This window comes from Chlorocebus sabaeus, chromosome 11, assembly GCF_047675955.1.
Source record: "Chlorocebus sabaeus isolate Y175 chromosome 11, mChlSab1.0.hap1, whole genome shotgun sequence".
Lineage (NCBI taxonomy): Eukaryota > Metazoa > Chordata > Mammalia > Primates > Cercopithecidae > Chlorocebus > Chlorocebus sabaeus.
This window is the reverse complement of record NC_132914.1, coordinates 17,618,420-17,636,030: the sequence shown is the minus strand read 5'-3', so window position 1 is coordinate 17,636,030 and position 17,611 is coordinate 17,618,420. Positions and strand designations below refer to the sequence as shown.

The window sequence follows — 17,611 nt, the reverse complement described above, 5'->3', positions numbered from 1 at the left end:
CACCAATGAGTCCTCCTTCACTGTTTTCTCATCCATGTTTTTCCAGCAACTGCACTGCTACAGCATGTGTTCCATCTCTCTCCAGTGCTCCACCTCCAACATCTTGTTTTATGGTTTTCTTCCTTAAACAACTCTTCACGCCAGCTGTCTTATATTGACTTCCCAGAGAAACAAACTCTGTGTTGAAGATTTGCAGAGTGAACTTTTTGGGGGAGCACCTGAAAGAGTAAAGGTAGTAGGATCTTCCTTTAGAAGTACACTCTTGGCCGGTGCAGTGACTCACGCCTGTAATCTCAGCACTTTGGGAGGCCAAGACAGGCAGATCACTTGAGGTCAGGAGTTCGAGATTAGCCTGGCCAATATGGCGAAATCCCGTCTCTACTAAAAATACAAAAATTAGCTGGGTGTGGTGCGTGCCTGTAATCCCAGCTACTTGGGAGGCTGAGGCACAAGAATTGCTTGAACCCAGGTGGCAGAGGCTGCAGTGAGCTGAGATCGTGCCACTCCACCCCAGCCTGGGTGACAGAGCAAGAATCTGTCTCAATAAAAAAAAAATAAAAAAATAAAAAATAATCTTATTTGCAAAACCTACTTGGCAAAGGACAAGCCTATAGAGAGGGAAGATGAATTGGGAATACTAATGCAATCTATCACAATCCAGTATCTAGAGTTGGTAAATAAAATTTCTGAAAGAACCAGTGCATCAAGTGTACTTGATCATAGGGGAATAAAGTATGATGTGTTACTGGTTCTTAACAATACACATCACATTTTTGTCTGTATCCTTAATCCATTTATTAAATAAGCTATAAGATTTCTACTTTTGCTACTTTTGAATTGATCCCAGAGTAGGAGAAAGCACTCTAGCAGATTCAAGCATACAAGCTGCCTTGCCACGTAAACCTTATGATTTAGCAGATACCAATAATGCTCAAGGTTTGGCATTCGATAAAGATGTTAAGTGGATCCTCTGGTAAGCCTCAAAAGGAGAATCACAATACACACTCCTAAGATTCTGGAGTAAAGTCACAGCCTCCTTTTGTTGTAAATGCTCTTCTTCTTAGAAGCAACTTCTGGCCCCTAGTGGACCTTTGTAAAGAGTAATCATGAGATGCCAAGAGATTTGGGCTGTCCAACAAGAATGTTATTAGAGGGTCAAAGAGTGGATGAGTTTTGATTTCCCTGGGAGAAGTTGACAGCAGCTTTCTCTTTATGACAGAGCGGTAAGTCATTTTTTAATTGACCCGTTTATGCTAAATTATGACATTTGTATGAAATGTAAGTGTGGATAGAAAGATGAGAATCCATGCTCAATAGTAGAAGGAATGGCTGGTACTGATCCTGGACCTGCTCCTAAGAAGATCTTTCTCACTGTCGCCTCACTGGACTCTGCATCATGGGAAGGCTGGCATCTACAGGTTTTATTCCCAGGATTCCACATGAGCTGGTTTCTAGTTAGTCGGTCAATGAGCATCCTTGGCTGAATAGTGATGAGTAGAAGGAAAGGAGAAGGCAGGACTTTCCTCCTTTCTCTCTGCCAGAAGTGTCTCTAGCAGCACCTGCATCTCAGTGGTTCCTGCTCCTGCCAGACAAACCCACTGTTGAAGCCATTGCAGGTGAACCTTGTCCCTAGGCTCTAACACCATGTCTTCCCTTTAATGCTTGGTGGTGGCTTCTGTTCCTAACCTGTAGATGGTCTTACCATTTTCTATTTGGCTTTTCATCTCTTCCCTCACTTTTAAATCAATTCACCACACTACACTTCTTGTGTTGGAATAATTGAGGTGATTTCAGTTTTACTGGAGAGATCTCTCATGGGTAAAATAGCTCTGGAGAAAGTGCGTTGATACCCAGTGTGTGTTACTTTCACATCGTAACAAGAGAGAACCCTTATTAGTTGGGAAAATGTTAACATAAGAAAAAAACTGCTTTAATAATGCTTTCAGGCTCGTAACTTCTTTTTCCAGAAATAAAAGTTTTTCCTAAAGTCTTAGGCAGGATACAAGATTAAAGGGTAGCATTATGTGGTTATTACAACTTCAGTGACTAAAGTAGAAAGTTAAGAACAACATTAAAGAGACATAGATTTCTACTTGCAAAAGCAAAAGTTTACTTAATTCAAATGCATTCATTCAATTCAAGCGCTTTTGTTTTCTTTTGTTTCTAATGATAGACAATTTGATAAAAAGCATTACATTCCTTATTTTTTCACATATAACATAGGCCAAATTATGTATGGACTAATATTTGAAAGGTTATTCTAGATTGCATTGGCACTATGTAGATCAAAAAATAATGTACGTAAAACAGCAAAGTACATTATTGCTGTAATGAAGTACTTCATAAAGGAACCACATTTTCTTGATTTTAGATAAAGATATATGAGTGTGAGACATGTCTATTTTCACATGTGTTTCTTTCTAAATCAACTAGAAAAGAACTAAAGAGTGAGTACCTTTCTTGCCAAAAATCATCCATTAAGTGGAAGAGCATTTATGGTATTCCATAATTCTACTTATTTTGGGATCGACAAAGTTTTTGTGCCACTATATTTTTTTCTTCTTACATTTTACTACATTTTTCAGCCAGTATGGTGTACCGTATATGTAACAACACCTTATTTCTCTATTTCCTATTAGAGTCATGTAGAGTGTTAAAACATACATACCTCCCACTAACTCCTCAAAGCATCTAAATAGCTGGAAGCAGGGTGCAAAATTCAGAGACAGAGTATAGTATAGACTGCACCCAAACAGAAGAAGGAAGTTGCTGAGGTCCGAATTAATTGTAGCTATTTTACCACTAACCTGAGCAGGAAATGATTAAAGAAGCTAAGGGAGGTGAAAGTACAAAGATCACTCAACAAATAGCAAGATGCCATATTATCAGTAGAATTAATTGTATCTCATTTATGTACAATTAGCAATTGTAATGAGAATATTTTTAACTTTAAAAACATTCTGTTTACTTGTCTTTTAACACTGAATTCTATTTCAGAATTCTACTTATATATTATTTGTATTTTTTTACTTGAATTGCCACCTACCAAAGTGTTTTTATAAAGATGAAAGTCTACAAAACATAAAGGGTAAAAGTAAAGGGTGTACCCTTATTTTGAAATATTCATATTTATTAAAGATATAGAAACTGAATTTAACACTAACCTTTAAACATTCTTTCTCCAGAACAAAAAACAAGTAAAACAAGAAAAATTGTAAGTTTCTTACTACCAGTACAAAGTTTTCTTGACCCTGAGTTAAAGAAAAATTAAGTAAACAATAATCAAGATAAAGAATTAGTGCCATGAGAGCAGTTTTTAGGACATGCGGAGACATTCATTCCACAGAGGGCTGTTGTCTTTTATCACTTTTAGATACACACTATGATGATGTGGTTCAGACATACAGCTTTGTGATGCTAAAGTATAGAAAATACTGAGGAATAATTTATAACTCCCTCAGGCTTCCTTTTTCATAAATGCTTTGTCTCAGCTAAGCCTTAACAATACTGATTTTTCTCATTACAAAAGTAATACTTGGGACTTCCAATTCAATATGGTTGATTGGACACTGTTTCTTAAACTTCACTACCTTCCAAAAGTCTAAACTAATAAAAATCTTAAAAACATTAAGGAGGTGCTCAGGGAAAAGACAATAGCAAATGAGAGGGGCCAACGAATTTTTGGAATATAAAAGTAAACATAAGGGTGCTAACTGGCTAAGTAGACAAGAGAATTCTGAAACCTATGTATATACAGAGAAGAGAGTGGAGAGAAGCAAGCCCAGTTTCCCTGTAGAATGTTGAAAAATATCAGGTATAACGAAACTCAAGGGTTATAATGGTTTGTAGCCTGAGAACTGGTTGAGAGTTTATACACGCAGCAGCTGGACTCTTCGGTAGGTCCTAATTACTTTGCAGGTATCCAGTCTCTCAAGCATTAATTTCCACCCAGACAGTCAGCCCACCGTTATCCCCTATTCTCCCCAGACATGGAACCAGAGAGTTTCAGGGCCAAGAGCAAAAGTAGTCAGAGTGAGAGGGGTTGATTAAAACAACAACAACAACAACAACAACAACAACAACAACAGACGGGTGAACCAATCTTTGAAGTTCTCCAAACAACATTGAGACTCTTGACCTGATTACTCCAGAGCAGGGATTCTTGAGGGAGTGGGGATTTGGAAATGGTAGGGTGCTGTGATGTTTGGGGGAGCACTCCTGCATTAAATAGGTAGGAGTCTCTGATGCTAGACATTCTCTCATGTACAGAACTCCTCACAATGAAGAGTTTTTTCACAACGAAGAGTTATTCCATCCCTAAAGACTTTCTGACAGCAAAGTAGACAATAATATAGAAAATAACGAAAAATAATAAGTTATATGAATCTAAGAGCTAACTGCATTTTACATATAAACATACAGATTTTGACATATAAAATATAGGTGTTGACATATCCTTAACATAGACTACATTTTTTAAGATTGCAATTTTTAAATTGAAGAAAGATTGTGTATTATTTGTTTTCGAGTTTAACCAAGAGTTTGTCACCATTTCATAAAATTACATCACACGAACAGTGCTATATTGCCTCTCCTGGATATATACCCAAATGAAATGAAATCACCACTTTGTAAAGATATTTGCACTCCCATGTTTATTGCATTATTATTCACAATAGCCAAGCTATGAAAACAACCTAGGTTGTTTAACATAATGAATATCTATAGGCAAATGAATAAAGAAACTGTAGTGTTTATTCATATAGTGAAATATTATTCAGCCTTTAAAAAGGAGGCGATCCTGCTGTTTGTCACAACAAGATTGACAATTTATGCTAAGTAAAGTAAGCCAGACATGGAGAGAAAAATACTGCATGATCTCATTTATGTGTGGAATCTAAACAAACAAACAAAAAAGGTCAAATATACAGAAATAGAGAATAAAACAGTGGTTAGTAGGGTCAAAGTTGGGGGCAGGAAATAGGGAAATATAGGTCAAAGTATGTAAAGTAAGTAGCAAATAAGCAGGATGAACAAGTTTAAAGATCCAATGTATGACATGGTGGAATGTAGGTAATAAAATTGTAGTGTATATGGGATTCATACTAAATGAGTAGGTTTTAGCTGCTTTTGCCAAAAAAGAAAAAAAAAGGAATGGGTAACTATGGGAGATAATGAATATGTTAAATTGTTTCACTATAGGAATCATTTTGCCATCTGTATGTATCCCATAACATCATATTGACCACCATAAATATACACAGGATTTATTTTTTAAAAACAGCAATGCTACTCATGATATTTAAGATGTCAATATTAAGCACCAGCACACCTATATCATCAGCCTATATTTAGAGCTGCCACCCGCACAGAGATTCTACATGTATATGCCAGCATCTATTTAATTATATCCACAGTAAAGTGTAAAGTAGTTATACCTGATGATTTACAAATTGATATACATATGATTTTATTATAAGTCACTTTCTGCTTATTTCCTTTTTACATTACAACTATGGTGTGATATTGTTATTGGTGAAATTATATGTGTTGATATGTTAGAGTATGCTATGATTTACATCCCAGGGCAATAAGTACAGATTTATAAAATATTTGCCTTCTTTTTTTTTTTTTTTTTTAATGAGCATTATGTTTAAATGGGATTGAGAATCACTGCCCCAGAATGAACTCACTCCTTGAAAATTCTTTCTCTAAACACAGTGTTCGATTACTATTTTATTCTTAAATGTGGGCTGTCAGGCAACTGCTATCAAATTTGTGAAGTCTCTAATGAAAAAGAGAGACCAAAACAAAACAAACAAAAGCCTTTAAAAAAAAAGTGGAAAAAAAATAAAACAAAAGAAAATGAAGACTAGATAACTTTTTTAGAAGGGCATGTGTCCACGCACATGTGTTTGTACAAACAGCTTCAGATCCTAAACTGTGTGGTCCAGAGATCCTAGGGAGTCCCTGAGGCCCTTTCAGGGAGCCTGCAAGGTCAAAACTATTTTCATAATAATACTAAGATATTCTTTTCTTATTCACTCTCATACTCTCCTGGGTGTATAGAGGAGTTTTTCAGAGGCAATACAATATGTGATATCACAACAAATTGAATATAGAAATAGCTATGAGAATCCAGCCCTTTTCTGTTAAGCCAGATATTCAAGAGATGTGCAAAAATGTATATATTCAAAAAGTTACTCTTCTCATGATATTCTTTTTGTGTTAGAAAATATAGTTAAATTTTAGAAGTAATATTTATGTTAGCATGTAATGGGTTTGTTATTATGTTTAAATGAATAAATGTTTTACATACTGCTCAGCTTTAATTTCTAATAATTAATTTCTAATATATTAAATATAAATGTATATAACCTACATAAATAAAAGCTTTTGAAATCCTTAAGAATTTTGGGTGTTTGGGTTCTTAAGACCAAAATATTTGAGCACCATTGATATATAACATATAAAGTATATATCATTCATATGTGTGTATACACATAATACATGTATATATTTGTGTATATACAATGCATATACACATATCTATTTACAATTTTTAAAAAAGTTATTTCAAACATGAAATAAAAACAGAATATCATAATAGAGAAACAACCAGAGATAAACATGTATATTTCTTGTACAGTCAAGATAAAGTAACTAAAAAAATTTCTTTTTAAAAAGTTAGAGCTGAAAACCATGATTAAGCTTCTCATAATAAATAGAAAAGATGAAGTGATGGAATAAATAAGGGGTGAGATAAGAAAATTAGAGAGTAAGTCCAGAGATTCCAAGTATCCAGTAATGAAATTTTCAGAAAGAAAATGCAGAGCAAGAATTCAAAGAAACTATACATAAGATTCAAATAACCAAAGGACAAAGTAGCCAGATCAAGTGCCAGACACAATAAATGAAAAAATGTCACCCATATGCATCATCGTTCAGGCTCACACATTGAGAATAAAAAGATCCTAAATCTTTTAGAAGGAAAAAATGTGAAAGATCAGAAATAAAAGTGGCAATATTTGAAACTAGAACTAAATGGAGAAATAGCATAACCTTTGGATTGAATATGATTTCATGCTGGAATTGTGTATTCAAACCGTCAGTCAACTGTTTAGATAAAATAATGACATTTCTACACAGGCAATATTACCAAAATTTCACCTTGTGTACCTATTTCTTTCTTTTTTTTTTTTTTTTTTTGAGACGGAGTCTCGCTCTGTCGCCCAGGCTAGAGTGCAGTGGCCGGATCTCAGCTCACTGCAAGCTCCGCCTCCCGGGTTCACGCCATTCTCCTGCCTCAGCCTCCGAGTAGCTGGGACTACAGGCTCCCGCCACCACGCTCGGCTAGTTTTTTTGTATTTTTAGTAGAGACGGGGTTTCACCATGTTAGCCAGGATGGTCTCGATCTCCTGACCTCGTGATCCACCCGCCTCGGCCTCCCAAAGTGCTGGGATTACAGGCTTGAGCCACCGCGCCCGGCCTGTGTACCTATTTCTAAGTAATATTCTGGAGGAACAGGTAGTAAACCCAGAAACATGAAGGTAAAATGAATTTAAAAAATCAAGGAAGCGCCCCAGGACTGGCATACACTTCCAGGATCTGCAGCAGGCTGGGAGGAAACCTGGCCAGAGAAACCAGGATGTGGAGCTCCAGGAAAGTGCCTCAAGGGAAAGTAATTCAACCTGTGAACTTTTTTTAACCAGGTGCAAAATTGTAGTGAGAAAGTATTTGCAGGTTAGGAAGAATATTGCCTTCTATAGAAAATTAATCACATTCAGAAACGAGAAAATAATTAGCCAAAGCAGGAAAGGTTGAAATGAAAGAGAAAGCAATCATAATACAGCACTCTCAATTTATGTGGACTGTAGTTTAACAAAAAAGGAGTATGCCCTTTCAAGTCAGTTTCAGCCAAAGTCTCGTAAACTTTCTGGACAACAGAAATGCAGACAAGGTCTATAGTCAGAAATAAGAGCAGCTAACGTGAATGCCTGGAGACCTAGATTCAAACATGCACCAATCTGTGTGTATGAATTTCAGAATATTTTAAGTGAAAGTAGCAAGGTATAATTTCATATTTATGAAATTAAAATAAAATTTTTCATACTCTTTTATAGTATAATAATGATGATACTTCATACTTTTAATCAGACAATCTGAAGCACTTTATAAACATTAGCAAATTAAGTCTCACAATACCCCATGCAGTAGTTAAGAATAATCATTCATTATATACTCAATAGTTAAAATGAGACATCAAGAGATTAAGTGATTTATTTCAAGATCATACATTCCCTGAGTTCTAGAGAGAATATTTAGCTACAATTTTCCCTCTTTTGCTATAGCTCTCAATATTCTCTTGCCATTTTTATCATTATAGAGAAGATGCTGTACTCTCTATTTCATGTAATTATCTAGGTGCAAGGTCACCTGCTCATCTTACTGCTTTATTTGTGAACTTTCCACACCTCCCCATTGGTAGGATACAAGATAAACACACTTCTTACCAATTTCTCCTCTAGAGTAGTTTTTCAGTGTATTTCTTAATATAAGTTTTTCCCACATAAGCATATCACTAGGATAGAAATCTACATTTAACAATTTCTGCTTTGAAAACTCCATTCAACATTTATTAACCAAATATTTATTAAGTGATTTTCTATGCCAAGCTCAGCCGATTGGATTCTTACCATCACAGGTCTTAGTGTCTACTAGGAAAGAAAGAATATTTTTAAAAGCAATTATAGTCAAGTCGGCCAAGAGTTACGAAGAGGTAGTATAATACCAAACAACTATGAAAACCATACCTAGATTAGAAGTTACTGCATAATAGTCTTCCTAAAGCAAATGACTTCAAAGCTGAGGTCTGAAAGATGAATAAAAATTAGCCAAGCCAAAGCAGACAAGAGAGCTCCAGTTAGAAGGAAATACTCACGTAGCAGCCCAGAGATGAAAGATCCTGCTGTGTTCAAGAAGTTGAAAGACACTCAGAGCAACTGGAAACAGAATGAACATGAGAAGAAGTGGATGGAAACAAGGCTGTAGAAATGGAGATAACAGCATGTTAAGACATGTTAAGGAATTTAGATTTTTCTAAAAGCAATGGACACCTCTGAATGATTTTAGGCAAGAGGTCATGTTTGTGTTATGAAGCACCATTCTGGCTGCTGCATGGGTACAATGGGTTAGAAATGTGCATACTGGTGGCAATTAAGTGCCCCTACTGTGCTCTGGGCTAGAAATAATGGTAGTCTTTACTTCTGTGAAAGAGAGTAAAATGACAGTGGAGAAAAAGAAAATATATTCAAGAGATATAAAGAAATTGAATCAAGAGTGATTGATTAAATATGAGGATAAAAGAGAAAAGAGAGGCCTAGAAAATTTTCAATTATTCCCAACAGAATAAAAGACTACAGAAGAAAAAAGAAGCTTCTATCTTTGTCTGTGAAACAAAAGTTAGTTCTGTGAAGTTCAGAAAACAGGAAGAAATTGAAATGCTACACAAAACACTAAAGATGAAAGAGGAGTATTGGAGTTAAATATTTAAGGGTTTGACATTATTTGGGGGAAGAATAGAATGGGAATGAATGACTTTGGACTTAAGCGTACATGTTAAAATGTAAGGAGAAGCATTAAAATAGTTGAAACATAGTGATAACTTTCAAACCACAACTGATAAATATGTAATCAAAACTATTAATTTTTCTTACACTGTAATCAATGAATAGAGACTATACAATTGTTTTCAAGTGTACTTAGAACATTCATAAAAATTGGCCATCTGCTATGTAAACTCAACAGGATACTCATAGTGAATTCAAAGAGAGAGCAGAGTAAGCTCAACGTTGAAGAAAGAAACCAGAACATTTCAGATAAAAAAATTCAAAAAGTAAAAAACAGCCAAATAAAAACCAATAAAATAATTATTAAAACTAAAAGATGTTTCTTTGAATATTTGTAAAATATGTGTTTTTTAAAATGCTAGTAAGATTGATTCAGAAAAAGGGAGAAAAGTCACATTAACAATAATTGTGTACATACCTCTATACTTTGTTTTGCTTTAAGAAAGATGAAGTCCCTTGGAATTCTTTTGTGATGTGGCTTTGAAGTTGTTTTGCATAGTTTTTGCTGGCCTCAGACAAGGTGAAGGAGAGTGTCTCTCTAGTGTTTATTTTCTTGTTGTAGGAAGCATAATATTGGCTCACCTTTCAATCCACAAACCATCCTTCAACAGATACAGGAAATAATTAGGTTTATATGGTAGAAGTACAAATGAACTATACTGCCACTGTCTGGGTACCCAGGAATAAATGTGTGTCTTTTTTAAAAACAACAACAACAACAACAACAACAACAAAACACCTGACGCAACAGGTTAAGAAATCTGAGCAGTATCCCAGATTATAAAGGCATGCCAGAACATACCAGAGTGTTCTGATTACATTACCCTTTCTTGTACAAACCTCAATTCCTTCTCTTCTCATAAAACACTGCACAGAGGAAAGAGTATCACTGTTCAGACACCTACATGAACTGCTTTAGTTTCTCTCACCTTTTCCAAAGTTACGGGCAAAAACCCGTAGTATCTTTACAGTACCCCTTTCAGGTTTTTTTGTTGTTATCTTTCCAACTTTCTATTTTTCTACTTCGAAGAATTTGTAACACAGATGCTGAGAAAGAAGGATAAAACTCAGCTGGCATATGTGAGGTGATATTAGGGCAGAGGTCAGCAACATTTTCTGGAAAGAAACTCGTTTGTAAATACCTTAGGCTTTGCATGTCATATAGTCTTTATTGTAACTACTCAACTCTGCTGTTGTAGTGCAAAAGCAGCTTTGGACAATATGTAAACAAATTGGTGTGGCTGTGTTCCAATAAAATTTTATTTACGAAAACAGGTGGTGGGACAGATTTGGCCCAGAGGCCCTAGTGTGCCCGCTCCTGTATTCGAGGCATCTCAAAAGTCCTCCAGTTTTTAGAAAACAAAAATACCTTTTTCTTCTGAATTTCCGAGATCAACATTTTCTTTATCAAAGACAAAAGTTTTTATTTCAAAATTGTGGATAATATTTGAATTGCTAACACTCACAGTAAGGTATGTGTGACTAATAGCCAAATTTTTCCTGAAAGACGGCTTCTGTATTCAAAAGGACTATACCCCTGAGTTGGGGGAACGGACTCCTAAATGGTGCAACACCACTCAGATAGGGGAGGTTCAAGTCCAAGGTTGAAGTCCAAGTAGTGCATACTTAGGTCAAAACTCATGTAAGTGATGCATAATGGACAAAGGATCTTATCAAAATAAAATCTAAGGGCCAAGAATTCATAATTGCAGCCTCCTATCTTTTCAGCTTACTCCCATGAGTATCCACTTCTTATGAATCTTTTTTTTTTTTTTTTTTCAATCTTCGGTTTATTCAACACAATTCTTCCACTCTACACAACAAAGTACAAACACAATGTCATCTAAAACGCTACAAAAGTATAAAACTCAAAGAGAAATTTTATAGTACTGACTGTACAATAAAAGCAAAAAAAAAAAAAAAAAAAAAAAAAAGCAATGTACATGTTGCCAAGATAACCTGAAAGACCACCATGAAGGTCAGGCACAACCATGGCTGCGTGATGATCCCGCAGAGCTGGCTCTCACTCGCGAATTTCAGAGTAGGGTGGTGGGGTGGGATGTGTGCATGGATGCACGAACAGACAGAACCATGCACAGAAACTACCATGGGTGAAAGAATCTTTGGGGGAGTGTGACCCTTGAAGTCGCAAGAGGCCTCGAGAGGCCGGGCCTAACAGGGTTGGCAACTGCGACGGCTCCCTTTCCAAAAGGACACTGCCCAGCAACAGCAAGGGCACGGCCTGGCAACCATCTCAGGTCACCAGGGAAGGGAAAAGTGTGCTCCCAGGCAGGCAGGGTCACACCACCCCCAGAGCCTCACTTGTCCCTGGTGGTCCTGCCACTGAACTGACTCTTAGAAACTGGAAACGGGTGAGCTTTCTAGTCAGAAAACTGGAGGGAATCTTGACAGGCACACAACACCCAAACCAAAAGCACTTCTGCAGCCAGAGCCCGGCCGCCAGAGGGGTGCTGACTGCTGCCTGCAAATTCTGCCCGAGTGAAGGGTTTGCTTTCCTACTGATCTTCCTTTAGCTAGAAAAGTGACAAAACTGAGCTGGGTGGGGTATAAGTTACAGGGGCAAGAGCTTCAGTGGCCTGTTTATCGGGAGGAGTGGGAGCTGGAGCGGCTCCTGTGGCGGCGGCGGCCCGGGGAGCGTGGTCTCCGGCGCGCGCGGGACCTGCGCCTCGGGGAGCGGGAGCTTCTCCTCATCCGTGGGGGAGACTTGCGCCACGTGGGCGGTGGTGGCCACATTCTCGGGGGAGGGCTGAGTCTCCTGAGGGCTGGCCTAGGCCAGGGGGCCAGCACGGCAGTGGCAGTGATCTCCTGGCCATCGATTTGTCCTCCATCCATGTGCTTCAGCGCCTTGTCAGCTTCATCTGGATTCTCAAGCTCTACGTATGCATAGCCTTTGGACAGATGGGGATGTCAATCATTTTAATTTTCCCATAGGCGGAAAATATCTCCATGATGTGATCCTTTGTCACATTCCTGGTGAGTCTCCCAATATGCACTTTGGTGGGCTTAGGAGATGGGCTCCGCCTTTTCCTCTCCTTTTCATCTCTTTCAGGTGGTTTGGTTTTGGAGCGGGAGCGCCTCCCGTTGTCTTGTCTGCGCCGAGAAGGACTTGGAGAGCCGGAAGAGCTGCTGGAGCTGGCGCTGCGGGAGGTGCTGGAGCTTCCTGAGCGGCTGGATGCTGAGGAAGAGCTGGAGCCACTGCTTGAGCCAGTGCTGGTGCTGGAGCCTGAACTGGAAGTGGAGCTGGACCGAGATCTGGTACTGCTGCTGCCACCGGAAGCGCTGCGCCTCTTCCGGGTTTTGTCCCGACCGCGATCCTTCTCACTCGACTCCTTGGTGGCCCCTTTATCTTTTGAGCGATCCTCGGACCTCTCATCTGAACGGTCTTTGCGTTTGGTAGGTGAAGGAGCCCTAGTGCTGGACTTTTTATTATTTTCTTTGACTCCTAGCAAGAGCTTCTTTTTCACTCCTGATAAATCCATTCTCCCTTTCTGAGGTGTTCAAAGCAGCAATGGCGGCCTCACTTATCTGAACTCCCACTTCTAACTTGATTCTGAGAAACGATCCCTAATCGATTGCAATTTACGCCAAAGAGCAGCGTCTTCCCGCCGCCACCACCACCTCCTGCTTTCCTCAGCCACCGAGGCCGGCGCCGCTCTGACGTTCTCTTATGAATCTTAAAGCCTCACTGAGATGTTCAACCGGTGGAACATAAGTTTTCACTGCATATTACCCTGTCTTGTCCTGACTTCCCTGCTATCTGTTTAAATAACTTGGTCTAACATAATCATCATTATTTTGCATATAACTTTCTCTCCCTTGCCTCCTTCTCCTTACATGTGTGCAGCTGGCTAATCTGCTATCCGAGTTAAATCTAACTGCTAACCTATTCTGTGTCTTTATCTAAGCTCCCAATTCTAACAAATCTCACTTTAAATTTTCAACTGCAAACTGAATGGGTTCCCCATCCTTCCCGGTATTCTCCATATTCTTCAGTCAGCTTTTTCTCCTTTCTCTGAGATCCGCTTTTCTTTGTACTCATACCTCTGACACCCTGTATTAGTTTTTCTATGATTAAGTAACAAATTACCACAACCCTAGAGACTTAAAACAACACACATTTATTATCTCACAGTTTTTGTAGTTAAAAACCCAGGTATGGCCTGGCTGAGTTCTCTGGTGAGGATCTTACTGAACTGATATTAGGGTGTTGGCCAGGGCTGCGATTCTCATGTGAAACTGAGGGCATCTTTCAAGGTCACTGGTGTTGGCAGAATTAATTTCCTTGCAGATGTAAGATGGAGGTTCACATTTTAGTTCTGTCTATTGACCAGGGACCACTTTTAGCTTCTAGAGGCCATACACAGCGTCTTACCATGTGGCCAACATAGGCAGCTCATGACATGAATGCTTATTTTCTTAGAGATCAGCCAGCATATATCACTCTAATTTTCTCTTCTGTGACAAAATGGGGAGGAAAAAAAATTCTGCTTGTGAAGAGCTAACTACATTAGGTCAGGGTCCACTCCGGACAATCTCCTTTTCGCCCTGTAACAAGAGAATGACAGGAGCAGTATCTCATATTACTGGTTCCACCCATGCTCAAAGAAGAGAGTATTATACAAGGGTAAGCCTCATTGGGGATCATCTGAGAATTCTGGCTACCACATATTGCTTCCTCACTCTCAGCTGACAACTTTACTTCTTAATTCTTTAATTAAAAAAAAAAAGCACTATAAAGGAAACTTCATTGTTTTACTGGTGAGTCTACCAACATACCTTCATTTAACTCCTGCTATACTTTGCCTTCAGACCTGTAGCTATGGGCAAATTGCTCATTCTCCTACCTAATGGCAAGCCCATCTCCTGTTTATTGAATCTTATTCCAGTTTGCCTACTCAAAGTTTCGGTTATTCTATAATAATTGTCTCTGTTTTCTTCTGTGTCATCTCTTTTATTCCCTCCTTGAATTAAATGATTTCTATCTACATATAAACAGTCAATAATAGAACCATCTAAAACAAAATAGAACCATCTAAAAAATTTTTTGTGGACTCCCATTCCCTTCCAAGCATGAGCCCATTTCTCCACTGCCCTTTAGAGCAAAAATCACTATTCTTAATTATCTTAACTTGCTCACCTACCCTTTTCTCTAGAGTTTACTTTAATTAGGTTCTTCCAACACTTTTAATGAAGGAAATAACAAAATCCGTTTGCCAAATAATCCATCCTCAGCCTTCATCTTACATGAACTCTCAGTAGAATTTGTCACAGTGGATCGCTTCCCTCTTCTTGAACCATTTTCACCTCCTGGGTTTCTGAACCCTATTTGTCTTGATTTTCCTCAGTGTGGTTTCTTCAGTATCCTTTGTGAATCTTCCTTCTTGTCCAGATCTCTAAATACTACAGTACTCCTCATGTATCAATTATATGTTGCTACAATAATGCTGATTGAATACCATTCTAAAACTCAGAGTCAATCATCAATAAACACTTACAGCTCACTTACCTGTGGGGTTTAATTGATCTCTAAGACTGCACTCACTGGGCTCACTCATGCACCTGTGGCTGATCCTGTATCTACCATCGCCCTTCTAGGGTCAGAGGGGCTAGCCCAGGCATATCTTCTCATGGTAAGAGTAAAGTATAAGGAGCATGAGCAGAAGTGTACGACCCTCTGCTTGCGTCACTTGGCTATGTCAAAGCAAGTTGCAGCTCTAAGCCCAGAGATAGGATGGAAGGGTCCTACAAAACACATGGTAAAGACTGTGTATAGCAGAAGGGATGACAATCTGGGATCTTTAGTGCTACAAATCAGTTACAGTGAGGCTCACTCTTTGTGTCTTTCTTCTTTGTCTATACTAACCATTTAGGTGACTTCATCTAATCCCATTCCCTCAAATATCAACTCAATTGTTGACTTCCAAATATAAATTTAAATCTCCATCTCTGAGCTCTACTCTCAACTCTAGACTAACTTATCTAGTATTTATTTGACAGCTCACTCCAATTGGACATCTGTCTAATAGATACCTATACCTAATATGTATGTCCAAAGCAAACACTTGATTATTCTTCCTTAACCTGCCCCTACATCTGCATTTGTGACATCATCTGCATTTGTGACATCATCTTTACTTGCTCAAGCTAAAAAATGTGGAGTTATTCTTGACTTCTCCCTCTAATGTATTTACCAGCAATCTATAAACAAACCCTTTGGCTCTGCTTTCAAAATATATCCCTTATCTGATTATTTCTTACCAGCTCCACTACAATCACCTATCCCAAGCCCCTTCTTCTCTCATCTAATGACAGTCATGCCTATCCAAGCTGCTTCCACTCTTGCCCCACTACAGGTTTTCTTCCACATAAAAATCAGTATGTTTTTGCAACACAAAATATATACAACCTCAAGTGTTAGCCTTTCATTCACACCCAGAATAAATGGCAAAGTCCAGAAAGGCCTACAAAATCCTTTGCAATCTGGGCTTGGCCTAACTTTCCAACATTATGTTTGATCCTTCTTTCTCTTACTGATTCCATTTTACTTACAATAATATCCTTATTTCTTTTCTAAATCAGTAAAAATATACTTGAACGTTACAGTCTTTGATTAGGACTCTCCTTTGGGATAAACACATGAGCTCTTCCCTGCCTTCACTGAGATTTCTATTCAAATGCCACCTCCACAGAGAGATCTTTCTTGTCTATGACATTCTAACTAGAAACCTCTTTATTCTCCATTATTTTATTTTGCTTTGTATTTATCCGTAGTACTACACTACCTCATAGAATGCTGCTTATTTGTATATTTAATGTCTATGTCCTATAATAGAATGAAGGCCTCATAATAGTAGCCACTTCTCTTTCATTCACTGCTATATTCCCTACAAACAGAACAGTCTATGATACCTGAAGAGTACTCAAAAAATATTTATTGAATTTTGAATGCTAAATAATTTAGATAACATCGAACTAATAATCCTTTTCAATCTGCAGGGCATCTCTACAAACCTTTCTAAACCCTCTTGTTTACACTATTGATCATGTTGGTTGTAACAATAATATGTAATTATTAAAGATTAATTACAAACCATAATATAATTAAGAGATAATGCACTTATAAACATTCTACTATAAAGACATTTCTATATATTTCTAATGAAATTGCTGGGTTATAAGATGTGTGAATTCTCAGTTTTAGGACAATGCAAATTGCTTTCCAAGTGATCAACAAAGGAATAGATACATGAAGTTTATCCATGCACAGGAACGTCGTTCAGTGTGAGAGTATATGCATTAATGCTATCTGCAGCAACATAGATGAGTCTTAGAAAAGTTATGTTAGGTGAAATGAAGCAATCTTCTAAAGGTTATATATAGTCAGTATTAATTATAATATGTTAATATAGTTAACAAACAAAACGAAGTAATTTCTTTTAGTGGTACACACATGTGTGATAAAGAATGATACATATAAAATCCAGGGTAGTGTTTAACTAGTTGAGCTGGGGTAGAAAGCAGGGCAATGAGATGAGTGATGTACAGATAACTTTAATGCTATCAGCCATATTTAGCTCTTAAGCTTTTTGGTGGATTAATGAGGGATTATTTTCTGCTTTATCACATATATATGTTATTCCTACTCTTTTACATATAGCAAGTATAGCATAATAATTTAAAATATGTAATTTATAGTCATTGAGTATAGAATTGTGCTAACCTGTCCACATTTAGTTATCAGCTTTTATAACCAATTAATGAATTTCAAAAAATAAAAAACAAAAGAAAAAAATCAAAGTAAAGGCAGAAGAACCAGAAGTGAGAAGACCTACTCAATCTTGCTTCACTTTTCTAAACCAAACTTCCACAAATTTTTTTTTTGATATTAGGTGCAATGCCATCACAGGGCAGAAAACAGGAAGATTTATTTGTAGGATTGTAAAATATGAGCCATATGTATA

General features: G+C 37.6%; 1 pseudogene; it reads right to left on the bottom strand.

Moving 5' to 3' along the window:
• Nucleotides 1-11,889: 11,889 nt before the first annotated feature.
• On the bottom strand, nucleotides 11,890-13,375 carry LOC140712839 (RNA-binding protein with serine-rich domain 1-like; annotated as a pseudogene).
• Between the last annotated feature and the right edge of the window lie 4,236 nt (nucleotides 13,376-17,611).